The sequence below is a fragment of the Procambarus clarkii genome, chromosome 54, assembly GCF_040958095.1.
Source record: "Procambarus clarkii isolate CNS0578487 chromosome 54, FALCON_Pclarkii_2.0, whole genome shotgun sequence".
In the NCBI taxonomy this organism is placed as follows: domain Eukaryota; kingdom Metazoa; phylum Arthropoda; class Malacostraca; order Decapoda; family Cambaridae; genus Procambarus; species Procambarus clarkii.
In genome coordinates, this window is record NC_091203.1 from 27,620,519 (window position 1) to 27,643,018 (window position 22,500).

The 22,500-nt window shown below is 43.9% G+C and overlaps 1 long non-coding RNA gene across 1 annotated transcript in view; it reads left to right on the forward strand.

Moving 5' to 3' along the window:
* Positions 1-4,522: 4,522 nt before the first annotated feature.
* Positions 4,523-22,500, forward strand: part of LOC123771419 (uncharacterized) — a 373,878-nt gene continuing 355,900 nt past the window's right edge. The window contains exon 1 of the long non-coding RNA XR_011222855.1: positions 4,523-4,597. This is a non-coding gene — a long non-coding RNA (uncharacterized lncRNA). The remainder of the gene's footprint in view (positions 4,598-22,500) is intronic.

The window sequence follows — 22,500 nt, forward strand, 5'->3', positions numbered from 1 at the left end:
TTCCTGTAGACATATTTTATTGAATATGACCGAAAAAGTAAGATTAATAATTCTAACACGAATTTTCTCAATCTTTCGTACATTATGCTTCACTGTTGGAGGTAAATCAAAAATCACTTCTCCAAAATTCATTTTTATTTCTAGTCTGACGCGACACGGGCGCGTTTCGTAAAACTTATTACATTTTCAAAGACTTCACAAATACACAACTGATTAGAACTTGCGTTTCCCTGATTTTATATCTACATTTGAGTGAGGTGGGAAGGGTGATGTGGCATTACATTTGAGTGAGGTGGGAAGGATGATGTGGCATTAACACAAGACAGAACACTAGAGGATATTAATAGGGTATTAAAAGTATCAACACAAGACAGAACACGAAACAATGGATATTGAATAGAAGTGTTTGTAGAAAGCCTATTGGTCCATATTTCTTGATGCTTCTATATTGGAGCGGAGTCTTGAGGTGGGTAGAATATAGTTGTGCAATAATTGGCTGTTGATTGCTGGTGTTGACTTCTTGATGTGTAGTGCCTCGCAAACGTCAAGCCGCCTGCTATCGCTGTATCTATCGATGATTTCTGTGTTGTTTACTAGGATTTCTCTGGCGATGGTTTGGTTATGGGAAGAGATTATATGTTCCTTAATGGAGCCCTGTTGTTTATGCATCGTTAAACGCCTAGAAAGAGATGTTGTTGTCTTGCCTATATACTGGGTTTTTTGGAGCTTACAGTCCCCAAGTGGGCATTTGAAGGCATAGACGACGTTAGTCTCTTTTAAAGCGTTCTGTTTCGTGTCTGGAGAGTTTCTCATGAGTAGGCTGGCCGTTTTTCTGGTTTTATAGTAAATCGTCAGTTGTATCCTCTGATTTTTGTCTGTAGGGATAACGTTTCTATTAACAATATCTTTCAGGACCCTTTCCTCTGTTTTATGAGCTGTGGAAAAGAAGTTCCTGTAAAATAGTCTAATAGGGGGTATAGGTGTTGTGTTAGTTGTCTCTTCGGAGGTTGCATGGCTTTTCACTTTCCTTCTTATGATGTCTTCGATGAAACCATTGGAGAAGCCGTTATTGACTAGAACCTGCCTTACCCTACAGAGTTCTTCGTCGACTTGCTTCCATTCTGAGCTGTGGCTGAGAGCACGGTCGACGTATGCGTTATGCCTCTTGACATGCCAGAAAGTATTCTGAGGAAACTACTCCAAGCTTGTACTAAAGAGGCACCCTTCTTGAGCCCGGATGGGCACATGTATAAGCAAGTAGATGGGGTCGCCATGGGTTCTCCCCTAGGTGTCCTGTTTGCAAACTTCTACATGGGTACCATCGAGCAAAAAGTCTTAGTCGACATGAACTTGAAACCGGCCATATACTGCAGGTATGTTGACGACATTTTTACACAGGTACCTGATGTCAGACATCTGCAGGAGCTGAAGGAGGCATTTGAGCAGAGTTCCGTGCTGCGTTTCACTTACGAGACGGAAAAGGATGGGAAGCTGCCTTTTCTAGATGTAACAGTCATGGAAAAGGGCGGAGGTTTCCACACTGCAGTCTACACAAAGGAAACAAACATAGGAATGTGCCTAAATGCCAACAGCGACTGCCCTGACAGGTACAAGAGGAGTGTTGTTAACGCATACGTCGACCGTGCTCTCAGCCACAGCTCAGAATGGAAGCAAGTCGACGAAGAACTCTGTAGGGTAAGGCAGGTTCTAGTCAATAACGGCTTCTCCAATGGTTTCATCGAAGACATCATAAGAAGGAAAGTGAAAAGCCATGCAACCTCCGAAGAGACAACTAACACAACACCTATACCCCCTATTAGACTATTTTACAGGAACTTCTTTTCCACAGCTCATAAAACAGAGGAAAGGGTCCTGAAAGATATTGTTAATAGAAACGTTATCCCTACAGACAAAAATCAGAGGATACAACTGACGATTTACTATAAAACCAGAAAAACGGCCAGCCTACTCATGAGAAACTCTCCAGACACGAAACAGAACGCTTTAAAAGAGACTAACGTCGTCTATGCCTTCAAATGCCCACTTGGGGACTGTAAGCTCCAAAAAACCCAGTATATAGGCAAGACAACAACATCTCTTTCTAGGCGTTTAACGATGCATAAACAACAGGGCTCCATTAAGGAACATATAATCTCTTCCCATAACCAAACCATCGCCAGAGAAATCCTAGTAAACAACACAGAAATCATCGATAGATACAGCGATAGCAGGCGGCTTGACGTTTGCGAGGCACTACACATCAAGAAGTCAACACCAGCAATCAACAGCTAATTATTGCACAACTATATTCTACCCACCTCAAGACTCCGCTCCAATATAGAAGCATCAAGAAATATGGACCAATAGGCTTTCTACAAACACTTCTATTCAATATCCATTGTTTCGTGTTCTGTCTTGTGTTGATACTTTTAATACCCTATTAATATCCTCTAGTGTTCTGTCTTGTGTTAATGCCACATCATCCTTCCCACCTCACTCAAATGTAATGCCACATCACCCTTCCCACCTCACTCAAATGTAGATATAAAATCAGGGAAACGCAAGTTCTAATCAGTTGTGTATTTGTGAAGTCTTTGAAAATGTAATAAGTTTTACGAAACGCGCCCGTGTCGCGTCAGACTAGAAATAAAAATGAATTTTGGAGAAGTGATTTTTGATTTACCTCCAACAGTGAAGCATAATGTACGAAAGATTGAGAAAATTCGTGTTAGAATTATTAATCTTACTTTTTCGGTCATATTCAATAAAATATATATATATATATATATATATATATATATATATATATATATATATATATATATATATATATATATATATATATATAAATTTAAAGGTTACAAAACATACAAGACAAATGCCTAAAGGTTATGGATCTCTTGAAGCTCCTCCGCTTCTGGACAGGAACCGAGGACGCAGCAAGCATTTCCCCTCTGGATCGCCACACTGAGACGCTGAAACAAAAAACTGGAAGCCCTTGGGTCTCTGGTGACGTCAATGAGCCTGGAACCCAATTCCTTGAGAAATCCCAAGGCACTCTTGCCCCAGGGGCCATGCGTCTCAGACGCTATGGGAACAAAGAGGTATTGACCTTCCAGTCGCCTGTACTTGAGTGATTTTGCTGTTTCCCTGTATATATATATATATATATATATATATATATATATATATATATATATATATATATATATATATATATATATATATATATGACACACACTGCCAATCCGTCAAAAATGCGACATTTTTTTTACTAAATTCACCCTTCACCTTTCACCATCTTTATCATAGCTTCCCTATCATTTCTTCCCGTTCTCCCTCTTCCCATCCCCCATACTTCCCGTTTTCTTCCGCCGGGCTCCCAGAGGACAGGTGACGGATGAAGAGGATAACTCACATCGCCGATAACAAAGCAGAAGCGGGTCCCTGGCCTCCAATCTCATTAGGGCCCTTAGAGTAGGTTCGAACGCCGTCAAGTGATGGTTTCCGAGGCGCCTTATCTGATAATGATGTGTGTGTATTTCAAGAATGTTTTGTAAACATGGAGCTGCCTCACAAGTTTTGTATCGTGTTTTGAAATCGTCTGAAGCGGGCAAATAGTTTTTTTTTCAGAACGATAACTGCTACACTTCTGCCAGTATAGTCTAAAATTACAATATATTGGTTTCTAATTTTTCGTGCGTCTCAAAAAATTAATTTAGAGGCTTCGGAAGCTATGCCTAATTAGTCTCTCCAATTCTGTGTTTGGATTAGTTGGTTCATGGACGATCTCGCTCCGTATAGAGTCGGCGTTCGATGCCCGCAGGTCCAAGGGGCCTGAGCAACGTTCTTTTACTCTGTACTCTTATCTCAGCTCTATGTCCTCGTATCCCTGACATATATATCCTCTTATTCCGCCTGCTTATCGTATCCCAGCTCCATGGCTTCGTATCCTAGATCCTCGGTTTCGTATCCCAGCTCCTTGGCTTCGTATCCCAGATCCTTGGCTTCGTATCCCAGATCCTTGGCCTCGTATCCCAGATCCTTGGTTTCGTATCCCAGATCCTTGGCTTCGTATCCTAGATCCTTGGCTTCGTATCCCAGATCCTTGGCTTCGTATCCCAGATCCTTGGCTTCGTATCCCAGCTCCTTGGCTTCGTATCCCAGCTCCTTGGCCTCGTATCCCAGATCCTTGGCTTCGTATCTCAGATCCTTGTCCTCGTATCCCAGCTCCTTGGCCTCGTATCTCAGCTCCTTGGCCTCGGATAAATAGATGAGTACAACTAGGTGAGTAAACACACACACACACACACACACACACACACACACACACACACACACACACCCACACACACACACACACACACACACACACACACCTGAAGTAAGGCTAGGATCAGTTACAGGGTTTATGTAAGATACAGTTGGGTTGCTCTTGCATCATTGCAAGATTTATACATATTTTTATGCCACATGCCGCTATTACTTTGCATTAATATTTAAATACTCTATTGATTTTTGCAGCGGGTCGGGCGCAAGCCCCTGGTCTCCAATCCACGGTTCAGCCATCGCCGGTGTCTACCACATCCTTTCTCAGGTAAGCCATCCATGTACTGTTCCAACCCGTTCTCGCACTTTCGTATAGTCAATATTGACTTATTAAATACGTGCATATGTGACATAGTAAACATACTAGTTTACCTTGAAAGGCTTCATAGAAAACACCGACCTTACCTAACCTTCTTAGTATGCTAAGATAAGCATCTTATTGCTTCGTAATTACAATTATTACTTAACCTATTTTAAGTATAGGTTAAGTAATAATTGTAATTACGAAGCAGTAAGATGCTATTGTAGGTATAGGTTAAGTAATAATTGTAATTACGAAGCAATAAGATGCTTATCTTAACATACTAAGAAGGTTAGGTAAGGTCGGTGTTTTCTATGAAGCTTTTCAAGGTAAACTAGTATGTTTAGTATGTCACATATGCACGTATTTAATAAGTCAATATTGACTATAAGAAAGTGCGAGAACGGGTTGACTGTTCTCACCCACTCAAGGATCAACCACCATTTTAACAATCCTGTCTTCATATCACTTACTCATCCAACTACTGTCCTTAAACTTACTGTTCACCCGTCACCATGTATCTTTTTCAACCGAAGGAGAGGGAATTATCAGGGGGAAAGCGCCAAGCCATTAAGATTACGATGTTGGTAGACATATGTTGATAGACAGGCATGTGTTATCGAGGGGGGGGATTAGTGATGTTGATAGACAGGCATATGTTGTCCAGGGGGTATTAGTGATGTTGATAGACAGGCATATGTTGTCTAGGAGTTAGTCATGTTGATAGAAAGTTTTGTTTTTGTTAGGCCTGTTAGATATTTGGGCAGGAAAAGGGGGGAGGAACAAGCGTGGCCACCCTTACCTTGAGGTTACCTTGAGGGGCTTCCGGGGCTCAGCGTCCCCGCGGCCCGGTCGTCGACCAGGCCTCCTGGTTGCTGGGCCTCCCTGAGGTAAGTCTGTTATTGGCAAAAACCCTACAAGCAGTGTGTGTGTTTACCTGCCACAGGGCAAAGCTTTGTTCCTCTTCTCCCGCACAGTTGATGTAATGCTGGGAAGCTTAGTGCTTTCTCCCAGCTGGGAAACGAAGGGGGTTATCTTGAGATCTTGAGGTTATCTTCAGATCTTGAGGTTATCTTGAGATCTTGAGGTTATCTTGAGATCTTGAGGTTATCTTGAGATGATTTCGGGGCTTTAGTGTCCCCGCGGCCCGGTCCTCGACCAGGCCTTCACCCCCAGGAAGCAGCAGCCCGTGACAGCTGACTAACACCCAGGTACCAATTTTACTGCTAGGTAACAGGGGCGTAGGGTGAAAGAAACTCTGCCCAATGTTTCTCGCCGGCGCCTGGGATCGAACTCAGGACCACAGGATCACAAATCCAGCGTGCTATCCGCTCGGCCGACCGGCTCCTTACCTTGAGGTTACCTTGAGATGCTTCCGGGGCTTAGTGTCCCCGCGGCCCGGTCGTCGACCAGGCCTCCTGGTTGCTGGACTGATCAACCAGGCTGTTAGACGCGGCTGCTCGCAGCCTGACGTATGAGTCACAGCCTGGTTGATCAGGTATCGGCTCCCCAACGGGGTTAATACAACTCCTTAATCAACAACTCCATCAATATATTGACACATTATACAGTATTGGCAGAGAGAATGGTCTGAGGTATGGGATGATCATAGGATAGGCAGGGGTCACCAGAATTTAAAAGAGAACAGCGTGCCAGAGTCACATTCAGACACCCCACTATGATTTTTTGGCACTGATTGACGGCTGCACAGCTAAATATTATGAAAAACATTAAAATTGTTTTTTAGTAATAACACTGATTTGGGGAAAACAAATTCTGGTGTCTATACTTTGCCAGCAGTCGCATACAGCAGAGGATCCTGACACAGCTTGAAAGGTTTCTAAAGCCCCTCATCTTTCTCAGAGTAAAGGTGTAACGAGTCTATATTTTATTAGTTCACACAGCTCAATGCTATCACCCCCACACATTAGACAATTATTTTGTTTATAAGATAGTACATGGATGAATAGATGGATTTACAAGGTGGGAGGGATTTATGGATGAATAGAAATATGGATAGATGGATGACCTGGCTGGCAATGACCTGACCTGTCCATCTATCCAAGAGCTTGACTGGCAACTCAAGTTGTTGACAATGACCTGACTGGAGCGAAAACGCTACAGCTATTATTTTATTTAATTGGGGTTATATATATATATATATATATATATATATATATATATATATATATATATATATATATATATATATATATATATATATATATATATATATATATATATGCGAACAAGCCTGAATGGTCCCCAGGACTATATGCAACTGAAAACTCACACCCCAGAAGTGACTCGAACCCATACTACCACTGGCAATTAGAGGTTGTCCCAGTCTGTGAAGGTCTGAGGGCCTACTTGCGCCTCAGGTACCGCCACAATACCTATGGGAGTACTACATATATTTATAGTACTGTTCAACCCTCCACAAGACGACCCTGACAGGAATATAACATGATTAGAAGTATCAACACAAGACAGAACACGAAACAATGGGTATAAATTGGATAAGTTTAGATGTAGGAAAGACTTGGGTAAATACTGGTTCGGTAACAGGGTTGTTGATTTGTGGAACCAATTACCGCGTAACGTGGTGGAGGTGGGGTCCCTCGATTGTTTCAAGCGTGGGTTGGACATGTTTATGAGTAGGATTGGGTGGTTATAGATAGAAGCTGCCTCGTATGGGCCAATAGGCCTTCTGCAGTTGCCTTTGTTCTTATGTTCTTATCTATAACCACTCAATTCCACTACATACAAAGATTAATCAAGTGTAATTGGCCTGTTTTGTTTCTCCCTACGCCTCCTGATAATCAATTCAATAATTTGTTTTAAATTGACTTATAAGCAACAATGATCACAAAAACACTGATCCAAGTGTGCGGAAAAACCACTTGGAGCACAACCTGTTCTCGCACTTTCTTACAGTCAATATTGACTTAATAAATACGTGCCTATGTGACATACTAAACATGCTAGTTTACCTTGAAAAGCTTCATAGAAAACACCGACCTTACGTAACCTTCTTAGTATATTAAAATAAGCATCTTATTGCTTCGTAATTACAATTGTTACTTAACCAAATATAGGTATAGGTTAAGTAATAATTGTAATTACGAAGCAATAAGATGCTTATCTTAACATACTAAGAAGGTTAGGTAAGGTCGGTGTTTTCTATGAAGCTTTTCAAGGTAAACTAGTATGTTTAGTATGTCACATAGGCACGTATTAAATAAGTCAATATTGACTATACGAAAGTGCGAGAACGGGTTGCAGAGCACAGTAGAATGAAGCTTCATTCTACTTTGCTCAGATGAAGGCGATTTAAGCCGAAAACGCGTTTAACATTCTCTATTTTTCACATGTGATTTTCCGCATAGACATATACATATAAATGTGGCTTTATATTTTTATACCATTTTAACCACCCTATTAGGTCAGTTAGAAACAGAACTGTTGTAAAAAATACACCAATTAATGATTATGTAATTTTCATGTATCCTGGAAAAATCCCCCCCCCCCACAGGCTAAGATTTACAATTACGTCAGGAAATTGTAAGAGTACAAAGATTTTCACTTGTAACTTACATAATGTATCTGAAATGTTATCGTATTGACTAAGAATGTCTAAGACCGAGTCTGTTTTCCTGCATTCTGATGTGATTAGATTTTAACCCAATTTGGAATCCAATTTCCAATCCATGAAACATAAATTAGGTTAGGTTGTCTGAAAATATATATATAACATAGTGACGAAGAAATGGCCGATTTTCAGACCCGGAAAATGGCTGGCATGGATTTGGTAACACATTGAATCTGATTGGAAACAGATCTGACGCGAAGATATATATTATGTATATATATAGATAGATATATATTATGTATTGTTTTCATTTAATTTCCAGCTACTTTATATAGCTGCCAATTTCTATCACATTTTTTGGACCTGAGGCCTTTTTCATCATGGGGGGGGGGGGGGAATTATGATTTTTTGGAATTAATAACATGAACATTGTGGGGAACTTCGCCATGTTGGTTTCTGTCAAGTTTGTAATTTCTCTTGTGTCCACATCTGCAAGTTACCTCGTTTTTGGGGGGCACTTTCATGATTCACTGCCATGATTCATTGCCATGATTCATTGCCATGATTCACTGCCATGATTCATTGCCATGATTCACTGCCATGATTCACTGCCATGATTCATTGCAATGATTCATTGCCATGATTCACTGGCATGATTCATTGCCATGATTCACTGCCATGATTCACTACCATGATTCATTGCCATGATTCACTGGCATGATTCATTGCCATGATTCACTGGCATGATTCACTGCCATGATTCATTGCCATGATTCATTGCAATGATTCATTGCCATGATTCACTGGCATGATTCATTGCCATGATTCACTGGCATGATTCATTGCCATGATTCATTGCCATGATTCACTGGCATGATTCATTGCCATGATTCATTGCAATGATTCATTGCCATGATTCACTGTCATGATTCATTGCCATGATTCACGGCCATGATTCATTGCCATGATTCGCTGCCACGATTCACTGGCATGATTCACTGCCATGATTCACTGGCATGATTCATTGCCATGATTCACTGGCATGATTCATTGCCATGATTCACTGCCATGATTCATTGCCATGATTCACTGTTATGATTCACTGCCATGATTCATTGCCATGATTCACTACCATGCTTCACTACCATGATTCACTGCCACGATTCACTGCCATGATTCACTGCCATGATTCATTGCCATGATTCATTGCCATGATTCACTGCCATGATTCATTGCCATGATTCACTGCCATGATTCATTGCCATGATTCACTGCCATGATTCATTGCCATGATTCACTGCCATGATTCATTGCCATGATTCACTGCCATGATTCACTGCCATGATTCACTGCCATGATTCATTGCCACGATTCACTGCCATGATTCACTGTTATGATTTACTGCCATGATTCATTGCCACGATTCACTACCATGCTTCACTACCACGATTCACTACCATGATTCACTACCATGATTCACTGCCATGATTCACTGCCATGATTCACTACCATGATTCACTACCAAGCTTCACTACCATGATTCACTACCAAGCTTCACTACCATGATTCACTATTATGATTCACTGTCATGATTCACTACCATGATTCACTACCATGATTCACTGCCATGATTCACTACCATGATTCACTGCCATGATTCACTACCATGATTCACTACCACGATTCACTACCAAGCTTCACTACCATGATTCACTACCAAGCTTCACTACCATGATTCACTACCATGATTCACTGCCATGATTCACTGCCATGATTCACTACCATGATTCACTACCACGATTCACTACCACGATTCACTGCCACGATTCACTACCATGATTCACTACCATGATTCACTGCCATGATTCACTGCCATGATTCACTACCATGATTCACTACCACGATTCACTACCACGATTCACTACCACTATTCACTGCCATGATTCACTACCATGATTCACTACCACGATTCACTACCACTATTCACTGCCATGATTCACTACCATGATTCACTACCATGGTGTTAGGGAGGGGGTCCCCCCTCTCCATCCCCCCCCCCCCCCCCCCTAACAGCTGTGGTGGGTGTCGAAGCTGGGAATTAACAACATGTGTCGCTGCTACAAGATACAATCTGAGCTGCTCGGCCCTCTGGCGGTGGGTAACACATGGGCACCTGAAGCTCCGCGTGTATTTACCTGCCGAATCGAGCTGTTAGCTCTTGGGCCCCGCCTTTCTAACCATCGATTGTCAAATGTACTAACTCCTGACCTTTATCTTTCTATCATATCTTTATATATATATTTGTCTCTAACACATGTAACACCAGGATGCTGCCCTTAGGGGCTAACTCAGGTGGCTAGTTACTGCTAGGGTGAACAGAGGCATTAGGTGAAAGAAATATTCCTGCAACCTGTCATGATCCTGTGGCGCTGGGTTCATCACTGTTATTTTCTTACCATAACTTTAATATCAGAGACAATTTACGTTTTTCAACTGATCTTCTCTCAATTCCTAATTACTCAAAAAAATAAATTCTCATGTGAGGATTATTTCTGATTACATTCGTTGGCTTCATCTCCTTTATTACCAAGCTTGGAGGCTGTTGGTCTAATGTAGGTTGATGAAGTAATGCTACCTTGGGGAGAGGTCGGCCGAGCGGACAGCACGCTGGACTTGTGATCCTGTGGTTCTGGGTTCGATCCCAGGCGCCGGCGAGAAACAATGGGCAGAGTTTCTTTGACCCTATGCCCCTGTTACCTAGCAGTAAAATAGGTACCTGGGTGTTAGTCAGCTGTCACGGGCTGCTTCCTGGGGGGTGGAGGCCTGGTCGAGGACCGGGCCGCGGGGACACTAAAAAGCCCCGAAATCATCTCAAGATATCCTCAAGATGGGATGGCGGTTGTGTGGGTGGTGGGATAGTGGTTATGTGGGTGATGGAATGGTGGTTTATGTGGGTGGTGGGATAGTGGTGGAGTGGGGTGGTGTGTGGGTGGTTGAATGGTGGTGGTATGGGTGTTTTGGTGTGTTATGGTAGTAAGTTGGTTGTGGTCTGAGGGTGAACAGGCGGTGAAGGTTGAAGTAATATGAGCAATGCTCACAAACTACTCTCTACGAGCCTTAACCAAACAATACAAACATGTATGCCAAAATGTTTTCAAGAAATGTAATAATACACACACACACACACATAAAGACATGATCACAACCTACAAAATCCTCAGAGGAATCGACCGGGTAAACAAGGATAAGCTATTCAACACTGGTGGGACGCGAACAAGGGGACTCAGGTGGAAACTGAGTACCCACATGAGCCACAGAGACGTTAGAAGGAACTTTTTCAGTGTCAGAGTGGTTAACAGATGGAATGCATTAGGCAGTGATGTGGTGGAGGCTGACTCCATACACAGTTTCAAGTGTAGATATGATAGAGCCCAGTAGGCTCAGGAACCTGTACACCAGTTGATTGACAGTTTAGAGGCGGGACCAAAGAGCCAGAGCTCAATCCCCGCAAGCACAAATAGGTGAGTACACACACACACACACACACACACACACACACACACACACACATACACACATACAGACATACACACACACACACACATACACACACACACATGATCAGGGGGGACATGATCACCACATTCAAGATTCTGAAGGGGATTGATAGGGTAGATAAAGACAGTCTATTTAACACAAGGGGAACACGCACAAGGGGACACAGGTGGAAACTGAGTGCCCAAATGAGCCACAGAGATATTAGAAAGAACTTTTTTAGTGTCAGAGTGGTTGACAAATGGAATGCATTAGGCAGTGATGTGGTGGAGGCTGACTCCATACACAGTTTCAAGTGTAGATATGACAGAGCCCGATAGGCTCATGAATCTGTACACCTGTTGATTGACGGTTGAGAGGCGGGACCAAAGAGCCAGAGCTCAACCCCCGCAAACACAACTAGGTGAGTACAACTAGGTGAGTACACACACACACACACACATACACACACACACACACACACACACACACACACACACATACACACACACACACACACACACACACACACACACACACACACACACACACATACACACACACACACACACACACACACACACACATACACACATACACACACACACACACACACACACACACACACACACACACACACACACACGCACACACACGCACACACACACATACACACACATACACATACACACATACACACACACACACACACACACACACACACACACACACACACACACACACACACACACACACACACACACACACTCCTTCCACGAACCCAAAACACAGCGGTCAGAGTATTCTAAGGAGCGGCGTACATACTGCAATAGTGAAAGCACCCAGTAAACTCTAGAGGCTTAATTAGTCCAACAGAGCGCGCAGCTCGGCCTTGAACTTGACTATAGAGCGTTCATGCGTAGGTTGACCTGCTCCCCGCCCCCCCCTCTCTCTCTCTCCTCACCTGTGCTCAAGCACTAGGCAGCTCCAGGCACTCCTCGACATGAAAGGAGCAAGACTAACCAGTGCTCTCTCTCTGCCTTTACATCTTTGAGGTACATGCTTCGTGATGTAATATATATATATATATATTTATATATATATATATATATATATATATATATATATATATATATATATATATATATATATATATATATATGCGGAAAATCCACAGAGAAATATGAAATGAGGTGAACGTTTCGGCTTTGTTAAAGCCTTTGTCAATACCAGACTGACTAAGGAGAAGGGAGAAGGGGGAGAATATATAGGCCGACACCTGACCAACCCATCCCTAGGGTTGGTCAGGTGTAATTAACCAAAATCAGGTATAGCTTAGCTTAAAATGGTCAAAGAGGATTAAGCGGTCAGAGAATAAGGATGAAAGATTAAAGAAAAGCCTCATGAACACACAATATATGAATATACAATTATAATGAGACATTGTAAGCCTCTCTATCAGAGTTGTTTCTTAAACTGTTGTGCAATATTATAACTTAAAAATGGATCAAGTTTGTACATTCCAGTACTAACATTAAGAAGATTTGGACACTGACTGATTAGAGCAGACTCAATCAAATTCCGTTCCACGAAATCCCCACAATTGGTAATGCTTTTTGCCCCATTCCAGTTAATATTGTGATCGCATAAACTCGTATGTAGATACAATGCATTAGACGTTTGGGCAGTTCTAATACTATAAGCATGTTGTGACAACCGCAATTGTAAGGACTTTCCTGTTTGTCCAAGGTACACAGAATCACAATCATTGCAGGGAATTGAATACACACAACCTGCTGTATCAGGGGAGTTTTTTATGTCCCCAGTTTTAAGCAATTTGTATATGGAATTCTTTGAAACAAAAATCTTATCCAGGATTATGCCGGCTAATGTGGTTTGGTATAGGTATGTTGATGATATTTTGTGCTTATGGCCGTGCAACAAAGACCAGATAGTTTTTCTTAATGAACTTAATTCTTTGGTACCTTCAATAAAATTCACTTGTGAGACTGAGGAGAATGGTACTCTTCCGTTTTTAGACATTATGATTCATAGAGTCACTAGAAAGTTCAAATTTAATGTGTATAGGAAACCTACCAACGTGGGGTCGTATGTTCATTTTTATTCGAATCATCATAGTAAAGTTAAACAGGCAGTATTTTCAGGAATGTTTCTACGAGCTTTGAGGGTTTGCAGCCCTGAGTTTTTTGATGAAGAGATTGCTAAAATATATGAAATTGGGAAGAGTTTACAATATCCTAAGAGGTTTTTGGATTTCTCGTTTGTACAAGCCAAGCGTACGTTTTATAATCACGTCCCTAAGGCGAAACCAAAAATTATTAACTCATTGGTGGTACCTTATGCGAGTGGACTTGAAAAATTGTCTCTGATTTTTAAGAAACTTAATATAAATTTGGTGTTCACTAATAGTACGATCAAATCCAATTTAATAAAAAACTCCCCTGATACAGCAGGTTGTGTGTATTCGATTCCCTGCAATGATTGTGATTCTGTGTACCTTGGACAAACAGGAAAGTCCTTACAATTGCGGTTGTCACAACATGCTTATAGTATTAGAACTGCCCAAACGTCTAATGCATTGTATCTACATACGAGTTTATGCGATCACAATATTAACTGGAATGGGGCAAAAAGCATTACCAATTGTGGGGATTTCGTGGAACGGAATTTGATTGAGTCTGCTCTAATCAGTCAGTGTCCAAATCTTCTTAATGTTAGTACTGGAATGTACAAACTTGATCCATTTTTAAGTTATAATATTGCACAACAGTTTAAGAAACAACTTTGATAGAGAGGCTTACAATGTCTCATTATAATTGTATATTCATATATTGTGTGTTCATGAGGCTTTTCTTTAATCTTTCATCCTTATTCTCTGACCGCTTAATCCTCTTTGACCATTTTAAGCTAAGCTATACCTGATTTTGGTTAATTACACCTGACCCTAGGGATGGGTTGGTCAGGTGTCGGCCTATATATTCTCCCCCTTCTCCCTTCTCCTTAGTCAGTCTGGTATTGACAAAGGCTTTAACAAAGCCGAAACGTTCACCTCATTTCATATTTCTCTGTGGATTTTCCGCATAAAATGATCAGTGTTTTGTGATCGTCAATTGCATATATATATATATATATATATATATATATATATATATATATATATATATATATATATATATATATATATATATATATATATATATATATATGTTTGTGTGGTTCCTTTGAGCTGATGTGAGTCAGGATCTTCAGCGTTTTCTATTTTCCTTTTTCTATTCTTTAATATTCTTGAGATATTAATAATTCTCCAAGTTTTGCTACTCTTTATATATCATTTTCTTTATTATCTGTTTTTGTATAAATGTTCTTTCCTAACTTTACCATTGCCTCTATAACTCTCTCCCTTTTAATCTTTCTTCCCCCTCCCTTTTCCCCATTTTCAAGGGCCATGAAGAGCCCCCTACACCCCATTCCCCCTTCCCCATCTTCTAAGGGTAAGAGGAGTACCCTCAATTTTCTAATCAGGGGCGACCCCCCAGCATCCTACTGAGCTGTCAAGATGATTCATCTATCAGAGTGATGAACCCAACTTCATCATCATTTCCCTGGATGCTGCGTCCTCTCGCGGCTCAGGATGAGGTAGTCAAGAGGGAGGGAGGGAGGGAGAGAGAGAGAGAGAGAGAGAGAGAGAGAGAGAGAGAGAGAGAGAGAGGGGGAACAAGGAATGAAGAGGGGAATTGAAGGGATGGATGGGAGGGGAAAATAGTGAGATGGGAAAGGAGAGAGAGAGGGGATACTGGGTGTGGAGGGGAATTGGAGTAGGGAAGAAGAGAAGAGAACGATGGAGAGAAACGAGATAAAGGAAGGAATTAAAAATGAGAAAGGACGAAAATAATCGATAAAGATGTGGAAGGTCTGAAATTAGGTTATGGACGATGGTGTTAGATAAGTGTGTGAGATGATAAGATATCTCACCGTAGAGAACAAGGCAGTGGAGGTAGGGAGAGAGACAGAGAGAGGGAGGGGGAGGGTGTGAGAGAGAGGGGGAGGGTGAGAGAGAGTGGGAGGGTGAGAGAGAGGGGGAGGGAGAGTGTGAGAGAGAGGCAGAGAGGGAGGGGGGGGCGGAGGGTGAGAGAGGGAGGGTGAGAGAGAGGGTGAGTACCTACCTAGTTGTGCTTGCGGGGATTGAACTTCGGCTCTTTGGTCCCGCCTCTCAATTGTCAATCAACTGGTACCACTGACACACACACAGCTGGTACCACTGACACTCACAGCTGGTACCACTGACACACACAGCTGGTACCACTGACACACACAGCTGGTACCACTGTCACTCACAGCTGGTACCACTGACACACACACAGCTGGTACCACTGACACACACACAGCTGGTACCACTGACACACACAGCTGGTACCACTGACACACACAGCTGGTACCACTGACACACACAGCTGGTACCACTGTCACTCACAGCTGGTACCACTGACACACACACAGCTGGTACCACTGACACACACACAGCTGGTACCACTGACACACACACAGCTGGTACCACTGACACACACAGCTGGTACCACTGTCACACAGCTGGTACCACTCACACACAGCTGGTACCACACACACACGCATACACACACACACAAACCTCATCATACACCCGTCCAGAACAAGTATAACCATACTCATACATCGTTCCACCAACCAACTCTTATACAGTATAATACAACAATGAAATACAATAGTATCACTGCAATACAATCACATCAAATAAATAACAGCACAATGAAATGAAGCCAGAAATATGTAGTACTCTATAATACATAACTAATTGAGGTATGATGAAAAGTATAATATTTATCATACACAGATCACACTAACGTGATGCATCAAATGAACAAATCCACAAGGCTCGTGACGAGGATTCGAACCTGCGTCCGGGAGCATCCCAGACACTGCCTTAATCGACTGAACCACGACAGGGTAAGTTCAGTAGAACTTCGGTTTCAACCCTTTCACCCTGTCGTAGCTCAGTCGATTAAGGCAGTGTCTGGGATGCTCCCGGACGCAGGTTCGAATCCTCGTCACAGCCCTTGTGGATTTGTTCATTTTATAATAATTAATTTGAGTAGTTATGAACTTGGATCATAAGAGGAATTGGCAGGGTGGACAAAGACAAACTATTCAACACTGGTGGGACACGAACAAGGGGACACAGGTGGAAACTGAGTACCCAAATGAGCCACAGGGACATTAGAAAGAATTTTTTTCAGTGTCAGAGTAGTTAATAAATGGAATGCATTAGACAGTGATGTGGTGGAGGCTGACTCCATACACAGTTATAAATGAAGATATGATAGAGCCCAGTAGGCTCAGGAATCTACACCATTTGATAGTTGAGAGGCGGGACCAAAGAGCCAGAGCTCAACCCCCGTAAGCACAACTAGGTGAGCACACACACTCAGACACACAGACACAGGGGCCTGGTAGCCTGGTGGATAGGGCGCAGGACTCGTAATTCTGTGGCGCGGGTTCGATTCCCGCAACAGGCAGAAACAAATGGGCAAAGTTTCTTTCACCCTGAATGCCCCTGTTACCTAGCAGTAAATAGGTACCTGGGAGTTAGTCAGCTGTCACGGGCTGCTTCCTGTGTGTGTGTGTGTGTGTGTATGTGTGTGTGTGTGTGTGTGTGTGTGTGTGTGTGTGTGTGTGTGTGTGTACTCACCTATATGTACTCACCTATATGTGCTTGCAGGATCGAGCATTGACTCTTGGATCCCGCCTTTCTAGCTATCGGTTGTTTACAGCAATGACTCCTGTCCCATTTCCCTATCATACCTAGTTTTAAAAGTATGAATAGTATTTGCTTCCACAACCTGTTCCCCAAGTGCATTCCATTTTTCTACTACTCTCACGCTAAAAGAAAACTTCCTAACATCTCTGTGACTCATCTGAGTTTCCAGTTTCCACCCATGTCCCCTCGTTCTGTTATTATTACGTGTGAACATTTCATCTATTTCCACTTTGTCAATTCCCCTGAGTATTTTATATGTCCCTATCATATCTCCTCTCTCCCTTCTTTTCTCTAGTGTCGTAAGGTTCAGTTCCTTCAGCCGCTCTTCATATCCCATCCCTCGTAGCTCTGGGACAAGCCTCGTCGCAAACCTCTGAACCTTCTCCAGTTTCTTTATGTGTTTCTTCAGGTGTGTGTGTGTGTGTGTGTGTGTGCGTGTGTGTGTGTGTGTGTGTGTGTGAGTGTGTGAGTGTGTGAGTGTGTGAGTGTGTGAGTGTGTGTGTGTGTGTGTGTGTGTGTGTGTGTGTGTGTGTGTGTGGTGTGGAGGAAACAAAAAAAAGTTAGTAAACAGGTGATTGACAGTTGAAAGGCAGGCCGAAAGAGCAAAGTTCAACCCCCGCAAACACAACTAGGTGAATATACAGACTCGCATGTGATATACTGTACCTGTTATCATATACTATATCTGTTATCATATACTGCACATAACAGGCTTTTGAAACAAAGTTGTTATCTCAACTCACAAAAACAACATATTTCATAACACAGTTATTCTATTTTAACACATTAAATTTTTCTCCTTGAGCGAGTAATTTAATTTCGAATATTTTAGTTGCTGATAAAGACAAAGTCACATTTTATCAACTGAAAATTTTCTTTATGATCATAATATTTATACATTTTTTCAGGGCCGTATGTTGACTAGGGAGAATTTTATTTGGAGCTGGTCGGCCGAGCGGACAGCACACGGGACTTGTGATCCTGTGGTCCTGGGTTCGATCCCAGGCGCCGGCGAGAAACAATGGGCAGAGTTTCTTTCACCCTATGCACCTGTTACCTAGCAGTAAAATAGGTACCTGGGTGTTAGTCAGCTGTCATTTAATTTAATCTTGAGATGATTTCGGGGCTTTTTAGTGTCCCCGCGGCCCGGTCCTCGACCAGGCCTCCACCCCCCAGGAAGCCGCCCGTGACAGCTGACTAACACCCAGGTACCTATTTTACTGCTAGGTAACAGGGGGCATAGGGTGAAAGAAACTCTGCCCATTGTTTCTTGCCGGCGCCTGGGATCGAACCCAGGACCACAAGTCAAGCGTGCTGTCCGCTCGGCCGACCGGTAAACTACTTTTTCTACTATTAAATTGTTGAATGGAGTTTGCAACATGCTTCTGTAGTTCTTTCCATTTTCCCTACTACTTTTACGCTACTTAATTTATTTCAGTTCTCGATTAAATTTAAAGCGGACTGTATTTCAATTTAATTTATTATATTTCAATTTAATTTATTATTAATTTATAATTTCAAAGTGGACTGTATGTGTGATTTAATAACCAGTAAATTCCTTCACATAATCCTGGGGGGGGGGTTATATATTCAGTTAACCACACCGTAATTAAATGGTTGATTAAATTGAGGTAATTTCACTGAAACTAAATTGTTAGTATTCAATTAATTGGTTAGTTATTATAAATATGTTATCAGCGTTATCTGACTAGATGACTTGATATCATAGGAGCCAGGTGTGGAACACGTGGCCCGCCTCTGTTGCCAGGTGTGTACACGTGGTCCGCCTCTGCTGCCAGGTGTGGAACACGTGACCCGCCTCTGCTGCCAAGTGTGTACACGTGACCTGCCTCTGCTGCCAGGTGTGTACACGTGGCCCGCCTCTGCTGCCAGGTGTGGAACACGTGGCCCGCCTTTGCTGCCAGGTGTGGAACACGTGACCCGCCTCTGCTGCCAGGTGTGTACACGTGGCCCGCCTCTGCTGCCAGGTGTGGAACACGTGACCCGTCTCTGTTGCCAGGTGTGTACACGTGGCACGCCTCTGCTGCCAGGTGTGTACACGTGACCCGCCTCTGCTGCCAGGTGTGGAACACGTGGCCCGCCTCTGCTGCCAGGTGTGTACACGTGACCCGCCTCTGCTGCCAGGTGTGTACACACGTGGCCCGCCTCTGCTGCCAGGTGTGTACACGTGGCCCGCCTCTGCTGCCAGGTGTGTACACGTGGCCCGCCTCTGCTGCCAGGTGTGTACACGTGGCCCGCCTCTGCTGCCAGGTGTGTACACGTGACCCGCCTCTGCTGCCAGGTGTGTACACGTGACCCGCCTCTGCTGCCAGGTGTGTACACGTGGCCCGCCTCTGCTGCCAGGTGTGTACACGTGACCCGCCTCTGTTGCCAGGTGTGGAACACGTGACCCGCCTCTGCTGCCAGGTGTGTACACGTGGCCCGCCTCTGCTGCCAGGTGTGGAACACGTGGCCCGCCTCTGCTGCCAGGTGTGTACACGTGGCCCGCCTCTGCTGCCAGGTGTGGAACACGTGACCCGCCTCTGCTGCCAGGTGTGGAACACGTGGCCCGCCTCTGCTGCCAGGTGTGTACACGTGGCCCGCCTCTGCTGCCAGGTGTGTACACGTGGCCCGCCTCTGCTGCCAGGTGTGGAACACGTGGCCCGATTCTGCTGCCAGGTGTGTACACGTGGCCCGCCTCTGCTGCCAGGTGTGGAACACGTGGCCCGCCTCTGCTGCCAGGTGTGTACACGTGGCCCGCCTCTGCTGCCAGGTGTGGAACACGTGGCCCGCCTCTGCTGCCAGGTGTGTACACGTGGCCCGCCTCTGCTGCCAGGCGTGGAACACGTGACCCGCCTCTGCTGCCAGGTGTGGAACACGTGGCCCGCCTCTGCTGCCAGGTGTGTACACGTGGCCCGCCTCTGCTGCCAGGTGTGGAACACGTGACCCGCCTCTGCTGCCAGGTGTGGAACACGTGACCCGCCTCTGCTGCCAGGTGTGTACACGTGACCCGCCTCTGCTGCCAGGTGTGGAACACGTGACCCGCCTCTGCTGCCAGGTGTGGAACACGTGGCCCGCCTCTGCTGCCAGGTGTGGAACACGTGACCCGCCTCTGCTGCCAGGTGTGGAACACGTGACCCGCCTCTGCTGCCAGGTGTGTACACGTGACCCGCCTCTGCTGCCAGGTGTGGAACACGTGACCCGCCTCTGCTGCCAGGTGTGTACACGTGACCCGCCTCTGCTGCCAGGTGTGGAACACGTGACCCGCCTCTGCTGCCAGGTGTGGAACACGTGACCCGCCTCTGCTGCCAGGTGTGTACACACGTGGTAGCCTTAATATTATTTTTATATTATACAGTCTTTAAGTACATGTGTTTGAGTCAATAATAAGACTTACCCTACAAGGCTGAGAGTCTTGAATCATCACCACCTACTGCCCTAAGACTAACATTTATGACCAATAAATACCTGTTATCATATATCAGTAGAACTTCGGTTTCAACCCTTTTACCCTGTCGTAGCTCAGTCGATTAAGGCAGTGTCTGGGATGCTCCCGGACGCAGGTTCGAATCCTCGTCACGGCCCTTGTGGATTTGTTCACCAATAAATAGTTAATGGGTAATAGACGGATATAATGAACCTGTGTTTGTCGAGGGTGAAGAAGTTCTTTCCTAACTGCTAGATAATAATTCCAGCGGTACGCTTCGATATACAGGATCAGGGGCCAGATTCACGAAGCAGTTACGCAAGCACTTACGAACGTCTACATCTTTCCACAATCTTTGACGGCTTTGATTAGATTTATTAAACAGTTTACAAGCATGAAAACTTGCCAATCAACTGTTGTTATTGTTATAAATAGCCTCCTGGTGCTTCGGAGCTCATTAACTGTTTAATAATTGTAAACAAAGCCGCCAAAGATTGAGAAAAGATGTACAGGTTCGTAAGTGTTTGCGTAACTGCTTCGTGAATCTGGCCCCTGGTGCTTAGGATGCATGGCTTGTGCTATGACTAGTCTCTTTCTCTCTCCAAGTGTGTGTGTGTGTGTGTGTGTGTGTGTGTGTGTGTGTGTGTGTGTGTGTGTGTGTGTGTGTGAGTGTGCGTGTGCGTGTGTGTGTGTGTGTGTACTCACCTAGTTGTGTTTGCGGGGGTTGAGCTCTGGCTCTTTGGTCCCGCCTCTCAACCGTCAATCAACAGGTGTACAGATTCATGAGCCTATCGGGCTCTGTCATATCTACACTTGAAACTGTGTATGGAGTCAGCCTCCACCACATCACTTCCTAATGCATTCCATTTGTCAACCACTCTGACACTAAAAAAGTTCTTTCTAATATCTCTGTGGCTCATTTGGGCACTCAGTTTCCACCTGTGTCCCCCTTGTGCGTGTTCCCCTTGTGTTAAATAGACTGTCTTTATCTACCCTATCAATCCCCTTCAGAATCTTGAATGTGGTGATCATGTCCCCCCTAACTCTTCTGTCTTCCAGCGAAGTGAGGTTTAATTCCCGTAGTCTCTCCTCGTAGCTCATACCTCTCAGCTCGGGTACTAGTCTGGTGGCAAACCTTTGAACCTTTTCCAGTTTAGTCTTATCCTTGACTAGATATGGACTCCATGCTGGGGCTGCATACTCCAGGATTGGCCTGACATATGTGGTATACAAAGTTCTGAATGATTCTTTACACAAGTTTCTGAATGCCGTTCGTATGTTGGCCAGCCTGGCATATGCCGCTGATGTTATCCGCTTGATATGTGCTGCAGGAGACAGGTCTGGCGTGATATCAACCCCCAAGTCTTTTTCCTTCTCTGACTCCTGAAGAATTTCCTCTCCCAGATGATACCTTGTATCTGGCCTCCTGCTCCCTACACCTATCTTCATTACATTACATTTGGTTGGGTTAAACTCTAACAACCATTTGTTCGACCATTCCTTCA